Genomic DNA, 21,315 nt, shown 5'->3' on the forward strand with positions numbered 1-21,315 from the left:
GAGGAGGGAAGGCCACTTCTTTGTGAATTACATTTTTCATAAACTATGACAGAAGTGTAAGCAGCTGCTCTCGAATGCTGTCCCGCTAGATGTTGTGAAATTTACATTGTTATTCAAGGGGAGAGAAAAAAGGCTGAAGTTAATGGGCAATAACACACTTTATGACTTCGCTGAGTGGCTTGTTCTGTGACACAAGCTTGTTTAAACAGGCTCAAACATATTGGGACAGCATATGGCCAATAATATGTTTATGTACATACACATGTAGAATCCCAGGCTCACACACAAACCTGACATACACAGCATCTGCCATCTGTAAAAAAAAGAAAAAATGGTCATCATTATTCTATTTGCGTCACATGAACACTTACATAAGGAGCTGGTGAAACGGGTACGTGATGTATTGGTCATACACGGCAATAGTGTGTGTATGTGGAAATGAAATGAAAGCCATAGGTTAAGATTGGAGGGCACACATCAAAGTAAACCATGCCATTAGTCTTTTTTGATATCTGTTGCAGTTATTAGCGTTATTTATACTGGCTGACAGCGTACAAAATGTCCAGACAGTCCCCTTGAGAAAACATATTGTTCTCTTTTCTACAATTATCCAAGAAAATCTCCACATACGGGTACCCCATCTGAGCCTGTTATCTTCTCACAGAGGGTGACTTTTAGCAAAAAGTTAAACAGGATTAAAAACTTTTCCCAAAGCGTAGGATTAAATTCAGCCACAGGCAAAACATGTTGACAGAGGGTTTTAATCTAATTACATGCCTGTTTTGAGGTCTGTCTCCCAATGTGATCTAGTAAACTGAGAGTAGGAATTTGGTCTCAAGAAGCTATGCCAGTTCTGCATATAGATAAAAGGACATAGCAATACAGATGACGTCACTGCACCAGCCTAATTTGGCATTGCATGCTTTCCAAAGTACTGCAAATAAGTTTTTTAGCCTAAATTGTTAGGAGTGTTCTACTAACTGAGCTTTGTTTTTTACACTAATTGGTTGTAATGTATCAGGTTTAACAAAAGATGATGATAAATTTTGTTTGTATTATAATTTCGCTGGCAAACCGGGTCCCACCCAACCTGGCATGGAGATTTGATGATCCGTATATTTCATTTGGTATAGGCTTTTTACACAACCGTCACGATTTATCTGAGCTTGGGGAGCAACCCAGGGTTCAGTGTCTTGCCCAAGGACAATTCAACATGTGGACAGGAGGAGGTGAGGATCAAACTGCCAACCCTGTGATCAGTAGATGACCCACCCACTCTACCACCTGAGCCACAGCCGCCCCATGTGTGTGTCTGTGTGTGTCCCATGATGCTTGATTCCAATGTGCAAGATATCTACGTTTAAACAGGACTTACACCAACATTAGCACGTATATGCGGGCTTTTTTAAACGTCGGTAAAAACCTGCTAAAATAAGTGATTGACTCCTTTCACGTTGCCATTGAGTTTGCCTTTTCTGTTTGTTTGTTTTTTTTTGGATGTGTCGCGCTCGAAGTCACAAACGTGTCGGAAAACGCAGTAAGTAAACAGTAGAAAGCAGCATGGAGGCCAGTGACAATTTTAATGTGGTTGCTGTGTGTAGCCCATGTAGACTGTATAAAAATAAGGTGTAGCCGCTGTGTTTCTGGTTTAACAGCACCGCGCGGTCGGGTCACAGGTGTGTTTACAGTGTTTGTGCGCTCCGAAAGACATCACAGTGCAGATATAAAGTCACAGCTGACAAACTGTTAGCCTATCATGTTAATACTACATAAACTACATGGATGAGACGTTTGTAGACATCTGCAGATAGAAACAAATGAAAGAGTCATACCAGAAAGGGGGCGAAAATGAATGTGCCCACCCGGGAGTCATGTTTACATCACTGCCGATCTGAGCCAGAGCCGATAAGACTCTAAGTGTCTACTGCAGAGTCATTTGACCCGGGACTGAATGCTAATTGAACCCTTTCACACTGAAGACCAAAGACAGATGTTCATGTTTACAATGTTCATTAGGTTAATCTGGGGACCATGAATGTCTGTACAAAATTTCATGGCAACTAAATACTTGCTGAGATATTTCACTGTACCAAAGTGTTGGACTGACTGTCCGACCGACTTTATAGAACCACATGGCTAGCTTGACTAAAAATGTTTGTTCAGTAAGTATTTCCTGATAATTCTAATTAAAGTTTTGGTAAGAGCCTTTAGATGAATCCTAACTTCCAAAGTTACCTATAAATGGTTTTATTTCAGCCCTGACCATCATTGAGTTAATAATAAAACCCCTCAATGTAACTTTCCCCACATAAAGAATTTCGCACAAGCATTTGAGATTCACAGTGAGGGGACAGGCCAGGTTGAATCTGTAAGGCTAACCCCTCATTTACAGCCCAAGTCTGATTACACCACTTAATGGCCCTGACCTGTCCTCTTTAACAGATGGGCATGCCAGCACCATCAGCAGAGACAAACAAGGCCCTGAAATGAATAGTTTAATTGATTTTTGTGGCAGAGTCTGAGCAGACTCTGTCATCATCAGCTATAGGTATAAAAAGAGGAGCATCTGTGTAATTACTGAGGCACACGGTAGAGGGTCTGTAGAGGTTTGCTCTAATTCTCCAATTACTCGTGTGTCACAGTATGTGTATATGCATAAGTGTGTGTGTAGTGTAAGGGCACCCATGGGAATGAAAAACACCCACCACACTGCTAACATTAATACACAACCCTACATGCAATATAATACTTCAGAGCCTTTCATCTCCGACAACCTAAACATTAGGAATTGAACAGATTTCACACTTGTTGAAAGTCCACACTGGTATTTAAACGACAAACACATTATTGCAGAGTCCGTTTTTTCTTCTTGCTCCCATTTTAAAAGGTCACTTGCTGCAGCAACATACTCAAAGTCAGTTGAACTAAACTCACTCTTTATAAGCCATTAGAAAGGTTACAGCAACATTTTGGGCAAGTTGAGCCATCAGGCGAGCAGGTAATAACGTTTCAAATGGTAATGAGAGACTGCAATTTGTAAAGTGCAGGTTACTTAAAAAGAATTAGAGGGGAAAACACACATTATCCACTTCTCTCATATTGTTTCTCCTCCTGTTTCACTGCATTCGATTGTCTCTCTTCAGATTATCTGCACACAATAACAAAGACTCAGTGTTTAATGTGGCACTCATTGTTGACTGACCCTCAAACGCTCCCGTTAGACAAATGAACACACTGTGCAGACGTTGTGGTCCTGGACTCTTTGCTCTGCAGCTCACCATTAACTTGTGTGGACGCTGATTCACACGGTGTGGAGTTTCTGTTGATTTATGAACCTTTATTCAACGGACAGCGGTATCACGCGGTGGTGGCGAGAGATCCGGCTTGACATCCGTCATCCAGGGCTCATCACTCATGATGTCAATGCTGCATAACAAATAACAACTTTTAGTGGGACTCCAGTTTGCATGTGTGTGTGTGTGTGTGTGACTTGGTTTCTGTTTATATTTGCTTAAAGAGAGAGTGTATTTAAGCATGATTGTTCTTGTTTGTTCATGTGGGAGGATTCTGTTTTAATACTACTAGGGATTAGCAATATATACTCATGATAGCTCCAGTCAGCCAGGAAACAGTTTCCTATGAAATATCTTGTTAATTACAATTTTTGACATTTTAATCATATAAAACTGTCTCTGCAGTTGTTCTGGCTGGAGCTGAGAAGATTGTTTAAATTTCGTGAAAAATCCAGGCGACAAGTCTGTGAATTCAAGCAAAGTTACAGCAGTGATCTAAAACATTTTCATATGTGTAAATATTCTGACACCTTATAAATGACACAACCTACAGCAGATGGTGAAAGTGTTTGTATTTGCTTTTTCTACACCTATGGAGGCCAAAATGAAGAAATGCAACAGTCATGGATTAATACTTAAATGACCAGTTGTTTGTCATATATTAGCCTATTCATTACATCCATCCATCCATTATCTATAACTGCTTATCCTTAGAGGGTTGTGGGGAGCCGATCCCAGATGACCCTACATGCTGTCGCTGCCTCTCTGATGCCCGACCATCCTCTCGCTCCTCTCCTGCTTGACGACTCTCCTGACCCCACCTGAACGCGCCATGTCTTCGTCTTCTCTGGAGAGTCCTGGTCAGAGCCACTGTAAATCACCTCCATACTGTATTCCCTGTCATCAAACTGGTAAGCTAATAGGGCCGCTAGGTTAGTTGCACGGCTAACTGAGCTGATTTATTTGTATGTAGTATGGAGTATGAATTCCACAGGTGGAGAGTAGTCTCAATTCTTACATATTGCCCCTTTAAACTCTTAATAAAATAAATAACAAAAGATGTTGTGTTTTGTTTGTTTAAAATTTCATTGCTTATTTAGTCATGGATATTTCATGTTATAGAGAAATAAGAAAGATATCAAGCCAAATTTTCAGGGGCTTTAAGTAGTTACATTGGACCTACAGTAAGAGACTTCTCTTTTCTACAATAGTTTCTGGCCTTTTTGTAACTTAGCATTATGTTGTGTCTTCCAAGCAGCCATTACCAGTCATTTCCATATGGTATAAAAATGTATTTTCTGAGAAACTTGAGACAGGTAATCCATCACACTAAACATACTGTAATGTCTAATTTCATTGGCATCATATTTACGCAATTGTGTGATAATTAGAGCTGCAATAATTTGTTAATTAATGGATTAGTTGATTAAAAGAAAAAATAATAAGCAGATTAATTAATAATGTAAATAAGCATTAGTCGTGTCGCAGCTCTAGTAATAATGCAGTATTAAGTGCAGACTGAAAACCTTTTCAGACACAACAGGAACTCTGTTTATGCGAGAGGACAAACAAATCAGGGTTTCATTTCAGCTGGCTAGACTGTACCTTGACCTACAGTAAAGGACCCTGGTCCAAAATAACAACACCCGCCATTACAAACACCTAACAACAGATGATGGAAGAAATAATGGACCCAGCCCATCAACAACCTGCCATTTTCCACTTGTTAGTCCTCACATATCCGTTTTAAGTTCTGTTTTCGTGTGTGCGTTTGTCCCCGTACATGCAGCTGCTGAAATACCCTGCTGAGTGGTTGTGTAATGGGGAGCCAAGGTTAAGAATGGGTGGCCTCCATTACCTGCATAAAGATAGATAAGCTAAATAAATTATATAAATATTTTTTCATTTTCAAAACCTGACAATTATTGTAATCTTAAAGATCATCATCAATGTGAAGTCTTCTTTTTACAATGTCAGCATATGATACATGTGGTACACATGATGCATCATGATGTTGACCTCCTTCCTTGGCATTGTTGTTGTGCTCCAAAACCAATGTAATGTTTTATTGTACACAACTAATATACTGAACACAGTATTAATGATAAAAGATTACTGTTAACGTAGCAGGATCAGAAGATAGATGCTTTTAGTAATCAAAAGCCCTTAGGAATGGTAAATTAACACAGAAAAGAGTTCATGTCTATATTTTTCAAAACTATTCAATTTATTTTTCCCAAGCCTGTGAAGATATTATAAATATAGGTAAACTAAAAGTTTAAAGTATACCAGAAAGGATTAATATTATATATGTTTATACTATTTCAATGCTACTATAACTTACAGAATTAAATGCACAAGCGTCAACAACTAACAAGTTTCTATTTGCTGAAAATATTGAAACAAAATCCACTCTCAGATATGGGACGGACAGGAAGGCTGTTACTGTTACTGATGCTCAAATGTTGAACTTAACTGACAATAACTGAACACTATGGTATTTGTATATTTTAGTGTTTGTAATACAAATGACTTTAATGTCAGTGACAGCAACCTGAATTAAATTTCTTAAACTGTCTTAATATAATCGGGTTTATACATAAATATCGGAATCAAAGAATAGTTTCTCCTTTCAGCTGGTGGTTGATTTATTACATATAAAGGTTTAAACAACAAAGCACTTATATACACTTATTGATTCAAACAATGCGTATGCTTATAGATTACGTACAATTATATGTGAATCAGGGAGAATTAATACAATGTGTGCAGTGGTATTATTTTTACACTTGTTTACAGTCAGTTTTCAGAATTCCAAAGACAAAGAGCCACATAGAGGAGATGGACAGCAGGACACCTGTTAGACAAAATGGAAACATTCTGTATGAGTTAGAAACCACTTTTACTGTACTGTAAAAGTGGTTACTGTATTTTAAAACACCAAACCTGTATTTCTACCATTAAAAACATTAGGAGAGGCTCTGGATCCGTCTCCCTCGGGTTCCTCTGTGTTGACTCCAGCATACTACAGATGGACGAAGTAACCACAACACGCTAGAACCTTTTGCCTCCCGATTGGACAGTTTGACTTCCTCTGATTGGATGGTCAGCGGGAAACGTACTGATTGGATAGTCAGCACAGGCATCAAAAAACAGGGCCAAAATTCGTGCTTGTAAATGGTAGCTTGTAACTTCAGTCTGGCATACAAAGATAGGACATTTGTGTGTCTATCTCTCAGACTGTGTGAAACCTCACTGCTGAAAATATTGCTGCACATATTTTAATTACACATGCACAAAATATTTCTGCAGCTTTTCTTACAAAGTCACACATTCAGATACGAGTATGCAAATGTTTTTCACATGCACACAAAAGGTGATATACAACTGCAGGCTGTGAAATTATTTGTGAACATCATTTCACAAGCTCAAAATATTAATGACCCTAATTTGCTTCCATGTGCTAAGCACTGAAATGATTGTCCTCCATCCTTATGACAATGCCTATGGTGCGTGCATAAGCGCTTGAACGTGCTGTAAAGTTAAGGGTCCCAGTTTGGGGGTTTGAAAATATGGTCAACCTAAAAGTCAACATTAAGTAAGTTATCTTACGTAACGTATTAACTTATGTAACATACATAACTCAATTCAATTAATTAATGTAACTTATGTATGTAACTTAACTGACGTGTCTAACGGTACTTATTTGAACAAGATTTCAAAATGAAGCAGTTGATGATTACTTGCAGCCCCTACTGGCCGGTTACAAGGAGTCAGCAGTCATGGTGGTCAAAAACAGAGCAGTCAATAAAATAGGTTTTTCAAAAATTGTGAATCACAACCACGCGAGGTCCTTGAGCATACGGTCATAAATGTGCACCAAAAACATTAGGCTGAGGGTCCAGTAGTATGCGAGATTAGCTGCAGACACACACAAAGGTATGATCCCCTCCAGGGGAACAGTAACTCAAATAACCACTCGTTACAACCGATGTATGCAGAAGAGCATCTTCGAATGTACAACACGTCGAACCTTGAAGTAGATGAGTTTCTACAGCAGCAGAAAACCACACCGGGTGCCATGAGTTCACTGTACTCAAATAGCCTCCCCAGTCACCAGATCTCAATCCAATAGAGCACCTTTGGGGTATGGTGGAGTGGGAGATTCGCTTCATGGATGCACAGCCGACATATCTGCAGCAACTGCGTGATGCTATTGTGTCAATATGGACCACAATTGCTGAGGAATGTTTCAGCACCTTGTTAAATCTATGCCACGAATAGATTACAAGAATTAAGGCAGTTCTGAAGGCAAAAGGGGGTCCAACCCGGTACAAGCGATTTTGTGTGTGTGTGTGTGTGTGTGTGTGTGTGTGTTTGTGTTCAGCTCAGCGTCACTCACACCACCTCTAAAATTGCCTTTGCACTCTGCCTGAACACACAGTAAGACAGGTTCAACTGTGCTTTGAAATTAAACTGAAAAGTACACAGCAACAAGACTGTGTGTTTTCTCCCCAGGTGTGATCATAATGAAAAGAATAAAAGGTTGATGCACCCTGGAAATTTCTTCAAACTATTTATGCAGTGGAGTCGAGATCAAATTTGTCACCCATTTTGTTAAAAAAAATACAATACAAGCAGACCCCCCCTCTCATTTATAATGAGAATCCGAATGCCATCCACACATCCATTAGGAATTAAAATACCATTCTCCAGCCCATTCAAATCCTAACGCCTCCAGTAATAATCATACTGAACGTCTCATCACTGCGCACACAGACATGTGCACACAGAAGGACAGTCGACACTCTGCAGATGGTGTCCAGTCTCGCAGCGGAGCAGCATACATATGAAGGTTATAATTCTGCCAAATCCTCTACACTGAGACCTGGCAGAGCACTGAAGGTCTGCAGCCAATTGACTAACATTTACAGGGAAATCACCCACCTGCACTCGCAATCCAGCCACAGATGGTGCTGAGTTTCTGTTCAGGGATAGCAGAAAGGACGTGGCCACCAATTCTGTCAGCAGCTGTGTTTGTTTGCAGACATAAGAGAAACGGTCGGAGGTGACGGGTGCTTACATTGGGGAGTGTTTCCTTCTCAGGCCCACTGGAGTCTTTTGAATTGTTAGCTGTCAAGGTGTTTCAAGTGATATGATGGTGGCCTTACAGTGAGAGATCACATGAGGAAAAAAGCTTTGTTTGCCCCAAGTGAAAGAACTGAAACTATTAAAAGCGGTGCTTTGAGGAGCCTACTTCGTAATCGCATTCATTTTCAATGTGATGCAAGCAGTCCACTTCTCAAGGCAGTGTAGCCGACAAAATGTGATGCGCGTCAAAACACCCACGCCTGTTGTTTTCTATGTAAAGTTGCACACACCGGCGGTGTCTTGACGCACGTTAATGCTCCAGAAAAGCAGCAGTTTTATCACATTCCCTCCCCGGATCGGCACATCTCGGCTACTGTACCCTGACTACTACTTCTGTCAGCATCTTGCGTCTGATGTATGCTGCCTGCCATCCGCAAGTGTAGCAAAGAGGAGGCGAGGAGTGGTTGAGGAAGAAAGAGGTACATGGCTGAGCAGAGACGACGCATTTGAAATCAGGCCAAATGACAGAAAAAATTATTAGGGTTGCAGCTTTCTTAGGTGGATTATTTTTTCAATCATTCGTTTAGTCTATAAAATGTCAGACAATAGTGAAAAACACCCTCCATTATTTCCCAGAGCCCAAGCTGATGTCTACGATATTTAAGTTACAATAATATAAAACGTGTTTCATTACCAGAAATGATGCACTGGGGATTTGCAGGTGAATGATTACACTGCGAGCTGCATAAGCTAAATTCCTAAAAAAGAAAACTGTAATCAGAAGAAGAATAAGTTGCCTTGAAATTCATTTTCATGACAAAAAAAACTTTTCACCAATCAGATACAGAAATGGACTCTGACATTCATCAGCCAGTTTTAGCTCATCGCTGCCAAAATGGTTTCAAGGTAGAAAAAAACATGACCTAACACAGTGTAACTGACAGACTCTCGGCCACAACATGCCAGGACCTGGTCTGTGCTTGGTGTGATGTTATTCTTCTGGATCAACACACAGGATCACAGATGACAGGCAGATAACCTAATTCATGTTTTTTTTATTTGTGTGATACATACAAACAACTTTTTTTAAAATTTGAAATGGTTACAGGTTCTGCGTTTTAAAACAGCTGGGTACTGTAGTTTTTAGCAGCTGTTCACAGGAGTAAATAATGCATTTGTTAAGGGCTACTTTCAGCTGCGGAGGAACCCACATTTGATATTCTAGTGAATATTTACAGCAGCAGGATAGTGTGTGTGTGTGTGTGTGTGGGACTGAAACTACAATGCCTATGTTCATCATAATAAATGAACATGTCAATAGATCTTGAACAACAATGGAGCTCTGTGGCACAGAAGAATGAGATCTATCAGGCTTTAATACACAGACAACACGTGTTAGTAGGATCAGTCCATTGTTGGTTTTGGTCTTTTCATGGGATTTGTTGACCATAAGAAAAAGATCAGCCTTATCCTTTAATGCTGCTGCAAACATTCAGTTAAAGCCCTGAATAAGCCAATCTACATAAATCAACTCTGATTATAAGTAGAAAAGGCAATTACAGAAAAAAAAGAGTGTGGGTACATATGACTGGGAGCTTTCACTGTTATGGCAAAAATACATGTAGGCAAATGGTATTAACTTTTCACCAATCACTCATAGTGTCTAATACAAGCTCAGCAGCCAATTTTATTTCCTCACTGCCAAAGAAGTTTTAAAGCAGATTAATTTACCATAGGTTGGCTACTGACAGACTTCCATCTGCATTTTTTCAGCATTTTATCAGTGTGATGGACAATAGTGATTTCCCCTAGTTCAACACATAGACATGAAAAAACAAACTAATTATTGTTGCTAATTATTTTCTTTCATAGAGGTAACAAGACTCAACTGCAATCATGTGTTTTTAGTTGTGTACAAGTCAGCAGGCTGAACCTTGATTCTCTGCCTCTCCAGCCAGAGGTGAATTTTCCTATTAGGCAGATGTTTCAGGCCTCCCCCAGAGTGCCCTAAAATGTAAATTAGATGAATAATCGATATTGTCAATATAGGTTATGCCACAAAAGTCTGCAAAAAGTGCTTATTTGATCCATGTCACTGACAGGTAATAATGAATGATTTAAGCTCACTTAAAGGGGCAATGTGGCACAAGATCTTCTCATACTTTCCACAACAAAAAAGAAATGTATTTATTCAAGTGGGGCAGAAAAAAGAGAGGAGGATAGAAGAAAAGAAGCAAATTGCTAAATTCCCAAAGGTACCATTTGTTTTTTTCTCTACAGATGATTCTGCTTACAAAAGTTCTGCTAAAGATCAGTCCAGCACAAGTGCAGTAATGGTGTTGATGATGATGATGACAATAGTGCCTCTTTCCTTTCCTCTTTCCATATTTCAAGACTGGAGACATAAAGGGAAGCTAAATATATTAAATGCTTACATCAATAACAGTCAGAGATCCTGAACTGTTCATGTTTATGGTCTACAGTGTAAAATTCCTCTGCTATGTGCAGTGTGTGTTATACAATTTTGAGTACAGATTTCTTTCATTTCAGGCAAAATAAGATATACAGTATATAATGGAGAATATGTAATACAAGTAGGTCTGATTGTTAAGACAAAGAGGAATCTCGGGCCCCCAAAACCCTAAAGGGGTCAGTGTTTGTTCAATCGTCAAAAAGCGTCTGAACCCCCAATTTAATCAACCCAATCACTGTTTTTTGCTTATTTGCCTGACAGTTGGTTGATGATTTTTGAGAGATTGCAACTGCCTTAATGAGAAGATATGGAGGCTTGTTGCATTGCTAAAGTTTAATGAATGATCTTTCATCATAATCTCGTTCCTTCAACTAACAAATCCAAAGCAGGAAGGTTGCTGGATTTCCAGCAGGAATTCTTGTTCTCTTCACTGTTTGTTCTCTAACCTGGTGGCTGTTATTGAACTGTGCCTGCAGTTATCCAGAAAAGTCAACATATTGATTCTTTGAAGGGTGAGGAATGTGAATATTACTGAATAGTTAAATGATGACGCTCCATTGGAACCTCTCCCGCCTGGTTAAAACTTCGCTTGGGCGTGTTTGATTTTTCAACGGAGCGCAAAATCTGCCATTGATGTGTGTGTTCCTCTCAGCTATTCCTACCTGGAAATGAGAGCAGTGTTTTTTAAACGCACAAATATCAGCCAAATAAATGTCCTAAAGGGACGCAGGAGGCTATTTAAAAAAAAATTCTCAGTTAAGCATGGCTGCCATTATCCAAGCACTGAACTCGGCACTAGAACAGATAAACCTCCAGAGGATCAAAAATCCCTCTCCTGTCCTTACACAGCCTCTGATTTCAAGTGACGGTAACCAAGCAACCGGCAGCAACGTGATTATCATTCATGTGGTAAACCACTTACTTTTGCAGAAAAACTATTTTCCTCGCTGCCCCGCCCGGCTCAGTGTTCAAACATAAATGCTGAGGTCGAGCAACGGGGGCTGGGACTGTCAGTTGTTATGGGAGAACGGTAACGGTAAATACCATTTTCTGCAACTTTCTGCTTCTGATATTTTTTTTCTTGTATATATCAAACTGGGAGATGGATCTGTTTCTAACAATCAACAGGAAAATCGCACATCTACAATATACGTCACTGTTTTTGTGATACAAAATGTCACATGTATTGATCCATTATTTGGGCACTGTGGCTTTGACCCTTTGACCTTCTGTAATTGCTTATTGTGTTTCTATCTGCAATTACTTTGAGACTTTTATTCCACTAATAATGGGAATAATGCCTCATGTAACAAACCTCATTGAGAATAAATTGTCTCTTTTCAAAATAAATTCTGTAAAATTGTTTTGTATTCTGTACGACAGACTATATTGTCATGCAAATGCTCCCACTGATTACTCTGTTCTCATAATATCTATCATCTATACTCGCTCTGTGCAAATTTGCTCTTTTTTAATATCCATTGTGGTGGTTTTTCCTGTTTGAGTCTGTTTAATTGCATATGGCACACTTTATTGCTGACCATTTTCCAGAGCAGATTGTAAGTTAGATTGATTTCTTTCCAGGCAGCAGTTTTTATTTTAGTATGGAAAATCATCTTCAATGACTTGAAACTTTCCTGAGAACACTTTAATTTATTTTTTATTTTTATCAAAGCTTTCTTTATTACGTGGTAAGCCTACTGCAGTTACAAGCTGAGATCATTTTTAAAACATCTGCATGCAACTTACAGAGGCTTGATTCTTGCTTGAGACAGGCACCCCATCACAGGGCCTTTATTTTTGTTGCCATAGTTGCGTTATTATCGTGAGGGACTGCAGCTGCAAGGAGGGACTGTGTTTAAAACTCTTCCTGTTGATACGTTCAAGGACACTATGACATCTGAGATTTGAGTGTGAGCTGCTAAATAGCAAACTTCTTAAGTAAGTATGTTTATATAGAACCTTTCAAGAATGTCACATAGTGCTTCGCAATAAAAATAAGGCAACAGGCATAAAATACAGACTTAAGAAAAGTAAGAACACAAAAAATAGAAATAAATATAACAGGCAACATAAAGGCAAGTCTAAACATCTGGCTTTTGAGCTGTTTTTTAAAAGTGTCCACAGATCTTAGGTCCAAGTTATGTTAAATGTTCCTTTTATGATGTCTATTAGTTTTAGTTTTCTAGATTTCTTATCAATACAATCCAGTTTGGTAGATAAGTAAACGTTTTCAGGTGGCAAACAGTCCTTGATGCACAACTGAGGAGGGCTTTAAAAATGTTCTCTGCTCACAACTGCATCAGAGTTTGGATTATGTCAGTGTTTGATCATAATCAACTAACACATTGATAAGTGTCAGTTTGTCAGTTTTGAAAAGTTACTGAATTTACAGGTGCAGCTCATCTTCTGTCCAAACACAAGAAAGGAGTATTTAGCTGTTTTAAGACTGTTTCAGCAGAACTTCTGAGAGTATATATGAGTATATGTTTGCCTTTCTAGGGTCGTCAAGGTCCATTAAAACAGCTTAGCATAGATGATAAAATCAGGATGTATAGTAGCTACAGTATATTGTAGGAATTATTATTATCCCTCAGCCATGCAGGCGTCCCTTTATGAACAGTTATTATACATATTCCTGATTGTTGGGTTTTGTGAACTTATTACCATAACAGTCCTAATCAGATGTCATAACCAAATTTTCCCTCTATTTAAAATCTGTCTAGGGAAAATAGTTAAGCTTTTCTCTGCTAGAAAAGGCTGTCCAAATTTGATTTCTGCCTGTTCCAAACAAACAACAGTTCCAGCTGCATATTTTTACATTTAGTTTGCACAGTATATAGAATTCCACAAAACCTTGCTTCAAAATCATAATGCTGTGAAGTAGAACTGACATGTTTGTAAAGCTCAGCATGCTTAGTCCTTCATAATATTACACAGAAGATCATGAACAAATATAACTAATTTGCACCGTGCCAAGTTAAACCTACCTGCTGCAGCAATAGGAAGATATTATTTGATACCACTCTGGCTTGTGCCCTCAAGAGGGGACATTGGTGTTTCCTGCCACCATCACCTTCCCACAGTCCCCCTTATTCTCTCCTTTACCCTTCTCTCGTTTCAGGGAGCTAATTGGCCAGTAAAGTTGACTCAAGTGCTGAAGCTCAAATAGAATTAGCCCCGTTCTGCCTCATTTGGCAGAAGCAGAATAATCTAGCCCCCCGTTGCTGCTCCGCCGGCAGCCCACTCCGTGGGCCGGCGTTCCCTGGTTAAACAGCTGAGGGTAAACACAGAGGAGGCAGGATCACAGCCTCCTCCTCCCGTGGATGTTCAGTATAGTGCTCAGGTAACAGAGCTGCTGAGCCAAAACAAACACTTTTGTTTTCTCTGATTTGTTGACCATTAAAGAAAATTTTTATTTCTTATTATATCGGCGATAGAAACGACTGTAAAAATTATATAATATCTATGCAAAAAGCAGCAATTCACTATGGCCGGTAATAGATGATGTTTGAGCAATCTCTTACTCACAAAATACTGACATTTGAGAATCATTTCACATTTCACTTTACTCAAGTGAAAGTAGCAGTACCAAAGCATTATTAACAAAATGTACTGAAGTAAATGTACTCATTATGCAGCAGAGCCCCTGTCAGTGTTATGTTGTCATACATATATTATATTATTGGATTATTGATGTGTGCATGTAAAAGCAGCTAATTTTAACTTTACATACTATTGGATTGTTAAACTACAGCTGTGAATTGTATTTTACAAACTCATCATATGATTTGGTATGCAAAACTAATCTACAAAAACAAAACAACTAGTAACTACAGCTATGAAATATAGTTGAGTAAAAAGTACAATATTTCCTTTTTAAAGCAGTGGAATAGAAGTATAAAGTCGCATAAAACAGAAAGTACAAGTACCTCAAAACTGTATTTTACTGTAGTACTTGAGTAAATGCACTTGGTTACATTCCACCACTGCTTAATTTACCATTACCAAATTATAGACTATACAGTAGATTGTGTAATTTAATAGTTAATATATTAAATAATTACCTGTAAATATGTTTTGCAGGGGGAAAAAAACAAAGTTATTGTGAAAATCTTATAATCATTTAGTAGCACAGAGGAGATTATACCTTTTTCAAAACAGGTATGCTTGAGTACAATGCCATAATGTAGAATTAGATGTTAGCACAAGTTTCTTCTCAGTGAAGACAGTTGTGCTTGTTGAGTCAGGCTCTGTGTCACTCAGGCTCCTGATCCTGCTGAATCTAGACAGCTGCTGTTCGCAGTCTTACTATACCGCATGCTGAATGCACTCCTCTTACCTGGGAATGGCTTTAAAATTGTATTTTGGTTGATCTACTGTGCTGTATCGCATTTGCTCGTGATATTGCAGATTTCACGGTCATGTCTCTTTCTACAACCAATTTTTTCTTTTCCTATCTCAACTACGCTACCAGGTTATATGAAGAATCAAACAATACACTTGTTGTACATTCCAAGGCTTAATCTTCTGGGAACACTGAGATCTTAGTTTGTGGAAACAGATGAGGCTGTGTGCATTTGTGCGATTTGGACATCTTGACAATAACATGTCTAAATCGGGAGTGCTGGCTGGTTGGCTCTGGATTCTGGAGGAACCGTCTCCTGGTGACACTGAGAAGGAGCAGGTTTTACTGTGTGGTGGAGTATTTATATGAAATACTGGAATATGAGGAGGAGAGAGAGAGGAAGGGAGGGACGGAGGAGGAGGAGGCCCCGAGCTAGTAAATAACATTGGCCCATGTAATGAGCTGCAGGCTGGGCACAGACATCCTAAATTTGCTATTGATTTGGACACATCGGCCTGAGCTGGACCACTGCTGTCAAATCTGGAGGTTTGTGGAAGGGAACAATGATAAAGTGTTTTGATTAATTTTACTATAACAACTTGTTTTCTGCTTATTCTTTTATAAAACGAGACAAAAGTCATGGAGTAATACAGTATGTGTTTGAGTGAGATGTCTGCATGTAATGTTTTGTAAATCATTTACGAGCATTTACAATGTTGCTTCAGCCTCTTGGCTATATTCCTAATAAATCACATGGTTACACAGACACACACATGTACATGCTTTATCCAGAGCACAACACATTACAACAGAAAAAACAGTGAGCGGCAGAGACATTGTCTGCACCTTCCCAAACATTAATAACCTTTTCATTGACACGGTCACCGTTGCGCCAGCAGCTCTGTGGCCCTTGTGTGCTATTTCGCACCATTAATCTTGTTCTGTTTACTCTGGTTGAAATCACTCACCCAGACACCTGTAGGGAGGGTTTAATGACAGCTCCCGTGGAGAGACTTGTGTGGTCTAATGTGGTGACTATTAGCCCGCAGGCTTTGCTTCCATTTTTATTCCTGCACATTGTGTCTCTCTGTGTGTCTTTTACCTTTTGTGTTTGGCTGTTTTTCCCCCTTGCCGTTTTTTTTTTACCCACTTATAAGCAGGCTATTCTGCCAGTGTATCTCTTACTCTCTTCCCCCACATTTCTTTTTCTTCTCCATCTCCCATCATCCACTCTCACACACACAGGTTCAAACTATTCATCTTGTCTGCTGTCCTCTCAATCATTTGACTCTTTTGCCAGAGTACAGAAATGACACCTGAAGATGCTTTCCTCTCTCTCTCTCTCCTTCTTATCTCTTTCTCTCTCTAATTCTTTTTCATTTTCTTGCTCTCCCCATTCTCATCCTGGTAGATTCCTTAAAAACTGTAACCCATTTTCTGATGTATCCTCAAGCAGACTTTTCTCTCCCAAGAGATCATGTTAGCCAACTAAGGATAGCAAAGTGCTCTCACTGCTCAGAATCACTACTAAATGTGTTCAACAACCAGAGAGTTTCTTTTTTGTTGAAGAAAATGTTGTGTAGCAGTTAAAGTTAATTTGTTAAAGCACGAGTTGATGTTTTTTGGTCACTTATAACTTATATAACTATTTTCTGAGGAGGCTGAGGTCGTTCAACATCTGCCGGACAATGCTGAAGATGTTTTCTGAGTCTGTGGTGGCCAGTGCTATCCTGTATGCTGTTGCATGCTGGGGCAGCAGGCTGAAGGTAGCGGACGCCAACAGACTCAATAAACTGATCTGTAAGGCCAGTGACATTGTGGGGGTGGAGCTGGACTCTCTGGCGGTGGTGTCAGAGAGGAGGATGCTGGCCAAACTACACGCCATCTTGGACAGTGTCTCCCACCCGCTCCATGACGTGCTGGCTAAACAAAGGAGCACCTTCAGCGGAAGATTTATCCCCCCAAAAAGCACCACAGAGCGCCACAGGAAGTCATTCCTGCCCGTGGCCATCAAACTATTTAACTCCTCCCTCTAAGGGTTAGTCTGAATGACCCTAGGTCACTAAACTGGACATTGATCATTACATCTCCGCTGTAATTGTGCAATATTCTGTGTACTCCCGTGCAATATTAGTTTCCCATGTTAGTTTTTCTTTTTCTTATTTATTGTTATTGATATCATATACCTCTATTACTCTCAACAGTACATGCACCACCGCTTATTACTATTACTTATTAGGTTACATTAGGTTGTATTATTATACTGTACTTTCATCAGCAACCAGTAAACCCACTTGGTACTTCACACTTAGTTTATCTTATACTTATACCGACCTGATACTTAATTTATTTTCTGACCTGTTTTTATAGTGTATCATATTGTTTTCTAGTACTTTCTCCTGTGTGCACTGACGTAAAGGCAAGCTACTGTAACAAAGAGTTTCCCTACGGGGATCAATAAAGTATTTCTGATTCTGATAAAGATATGGCTAACGTGTTAGCAAAGTTGCCTTTTTACACATCCAAACGTGACAAATGGAAGGCCAGTCTACACTCTCTTTTAACTCCTGAGGGAAATATCTGGCTCTTTAGCTGTTAAATGTTCACCAGCTAGTTGCTAACTCCTGTCAGCTGTCTGCCATATAGTGCGGAACAGGTTACATACAAAAGAGTTATCAGAGCTTTTTTGCTGAAAACAACTGTGTGCTGCTGCTGGAAACAAGGTTGATGAGAAACAGTGAAAGTGAACCAAAACAGTAAATTTAAGGGCAGTAAAACCAAAACAATGAGCTTAAAAATGTCATTAAATGGGTTTACATCCATGAAAAACAGATATTTCACTGTTTGAGATTTGACTGGTGCTCATTTAATTATGCCATTGTGTTGCATCCTCTTATTCTACAATGGTTTAATGGCACCTTACTGGAAAATTAGCACCAACAGCTGTTTATCTTGATGAACCAACTCCTAATAATTGCATAACAGTTGTGGATGGAAACATGCATTAATTTGCATTTTCGTTTGCCGATTTCCTCGAAATTCAGTTAAAATTAGCACTACATTTGAAAAGAAGCCTAGGTAGTGATTCAAGGTTGTCTCTGTGGATTTGTCACAACAAACTACACCTTTCACATTACACATAGTCACTTGAGCCATTGTTAATTGATTATTATATTGATTAGTGCAGCTTTAAGTTGTTTTATTTCCACTTGTTGAATATAGCAAGGTACAGACTGTAGACAATCACTTTAAGTTTAGTTTACTACAGGATTAAGATGAAAGTACAGAGCCAAAAGGAGTTGTTCAGGATCTACAAGAACATGTAAGAAAACACCATCAAACATTACATAATTAAATGCAAGGAAAACTCAAATGAAAAGCAATTCTGAAAACGTGTCTGTATGCAAAGATTCCTCTGAAGCTACAGTATGTCATTATGATTGTAAATTAAACATTTATCTTCCTCCTCACACAGCAACAAAGGGAATAAAGAAGATTTCATTGCCTGGAGGTGGAAGAAGGAGTGAATATCTGAAAGTTCATATTCAAGCTCCTTCTCATTTATCCCTCAAAAGTGCATCATTGTCATGGAAACCATCTCCCATAACTGTAGCGAGAGAGGTATGGAAATACTCCTCCAGGCAGAGTCATGCAGTAAGTAAGTCTCCAGTTACTTCTTTCTGCATACGCTTTGAGACAAACTTTGATTCATCGGAGGGTTTACATCATTCGTTATTCCTACTAATTCAATTTCCCTACAGTGTAAGAGACAGAGAAAGAAAGACTGTTCTCACGCCTGAACTGCATTTAAAAAGGAAGCAGCACAGCAAAAAGAGGAGACCATTTGGGGAATGGGTTTGTCTGCAGTGCCTGACAGAGTTTCAGTATAAAGTGTGAGAGACAGATCAGCTCAGAGCTGTGAGTTTTCGTCCTACAGCACATCTCAGCCTTGGCTTTCAAATGTTAACAACGTTATATATGAGTTTGGCATGAACTCATATATGCATCATTGGATCTGGTACATGAAAGTATCAGAGTCATGAGTCCTCACTAATATGCCATATTTACAGCCAATAAATGTGTTAATGCACATCAATCATGTCCCCTCTATAGGAGTCATGAGGTTTCCTAAGCTGCTGTTTAGACCTTGCATAATGATTAGATGTTGGAGTATATGTGAGCAAGAACATTAAGCCTGAGGATATCAGCACTCCATACATGCACTAAGTTGTCACTGTTATTCACGGAAGAGGACCTTTTCAACATGTGAACAACAGCTAAAAATAGCAAAGGTTTCAAGTCCTCTCTCCCTATATTGTGGCAGAGAAATGGATTCATGTTTTTAGTCACACTAGCAGCATGGCAATGTCAGTCTCTCAGTTGGTCCTCCACTTTGGTCCAGACTCAGATATCTCATCAACTATTGGATGAATCGCCTTAAAGAAATTTGACATTGATGGTTCCAAGACTGTATCCTGATGACATTGGTAATCCCCTGACCTTTCCTCTAGCGCCTGTATGAGGTTGACATTTGTCTCTATTGGATGGATTGCCGTGTAGTCCAGGCTGAACTCTCTGCTAGCCTCCCTAATACTCAATCCATGGTTGATCACATGGTCAACCAATGTGGCCCTGATCTCATCTGAAACAACTGTCCTTCCTCTTCCTCTTCCTATTCCTCTCACTGCTTGACCTCTAGCTCTTGCTTCACCTTTGATCTCCATTTTTCTCCAAAACAGGAGAGCTCATCTGTGGCCTTTTTATAGTGCTAAAACTCTGATTTCTAAGTGAACAATTACTAGTGCTTACACCTGTGAGGAGTGTGTGTTGCATATTAACAAATTAAGCTTGGCATTGTGCTTGGCATTGCTTTCCAAAGGAACACAAGAGATTTAAATTTTGAATGTTGTGCCTAATGTAGAGAACTGTGTGTAGTGTTTTGTGTGATTTAGAATTGAAAACTGAGTGTCAAGCTAAAATTGTGCTTGCAATTTTGCTGACTTGGTTTAGGGATTTTGTACATGAATTTCAGGTTTCAGTGATTGCATTTTAAGTTCCAATTTTAGTGCGTAAACAATTGTGAAAAACTGTAATTATAATAACTTGATCCCGTAACTTTTCATCTAGCGCCATCTTCACGTAAAAATTTCAATTTGTCTTAAGACCTAATACCTGCAAAAATAATGATATTCCCTTCAGCCTCAGCTGTACTTTGTGTTCAGAGCTAAATAGCAAATGTTAGCATGCTAACGCACTGAACTAAGATGGTGAACGTGGTAAACATTATACCTGCTAGATATCAGCATGTAAGGATTGTCATTGTGAGCATGTTGGCATGCTGACATTAGCATTTAGCTCAAAGCACCAGCCTCACAGAGCCGTTAAGGCACAAACATGTTCCACGCAAGTACGCAAACAAAAATGACATGGCCTGTTCCTGCATTTCCTGTTCTTGGGTGGACCATGTTTGTGCCCTTAGTCTTGTTTACCAGTGTTTTACATTTTACAGTCCTAGTGTTCATCTGTTTATCCAAACACAAGATACTTGCTGTGAATTCATGCTGTGAGCGACATGATGAAGGTCTCACCAGAAGTCTGTGTTTCTGTTTTCACAGCTGTTTTCAGATGTACTATCAGCTGACATTCGCCATCAAAAGCCAATTAAATTTGGAGATTCGATTCCCTACTATGACAAGAACTTGATTACCACCATTCAAATGTTCTCTGTATTATTTCAAAGTGTCTTAAAAAGTGATGCTTGTAGAAAACCTTGCATTCATCATGGCAGCCAAGGACAAGCTCTAAAGTCATTTTGAGTTTGAAGGCTTCTGTTTTTTATTTTTCTGTTTTAATTTGTGTGGCCAAATAAATGCTTTGCAACTAACAAGATCAGTCTTTGTGCAGACCTCTACATAGATGTATACAAATCAAAACTTGCTCAGAGTTTGATTGCAGTTAAGGTACAAGATGATTATTTAGGAGTGAATCTCCAACTTTCTGACATCCCAGTGGCATCAATTCACAAATGCTATGGCATTGTCACCTGATGCCACCAACATACTGTATATGGCCAGTAAGCATGTCAGAATCAGAATCAGAAATACTTTATT

At 39.1% G+C, this 21,315-nt stretch overlaps 1 long non-coding RNA gene across 2 annotated transcripts; it reads left to right on the plus strand.

The window, feature by feature from the left end:
* Positions 1-1,263: 1,263 nt before the first annotated feature.
* On the plus strand, positions 1,264-21,204 carry LOC122873392. Of its 2 annotated transcripts, none has more exons than XR_006377436.1 (4): positions 1,264-1,537; positions 4,008-4,204; positions 18,681-18,863; positions 20,821-21,204. It is a non-coding gene; the product is annotated as an uncharacterized LOC122873392 (long non-coding RNA). The 2 variants fall into 2 exon arrangements; XR_006377435.1 differs by having other exon boundaries at positions 18,681-18,859.
* The last annotated feature ends 111 nt before the right edge of the window (positions 21,205-21,315 follow it).

Source organism: Siniperca chuatsi, linkage group LG3 (genome assembly GCF_020085105.1).
Source record: "Siniperca chuatsi isolate FFG_IHB_CAS linkage group LG3, ASM2008510v1, whole genome shotgun sequence".
Taxonomy (NCBI): domain Eukaryota; kingdom Metazoa; phylum Chordata; class Actinopteri; order Centrarchiformes; family Sinipercidae; genus Siniperca; species Siniperca chuatsi.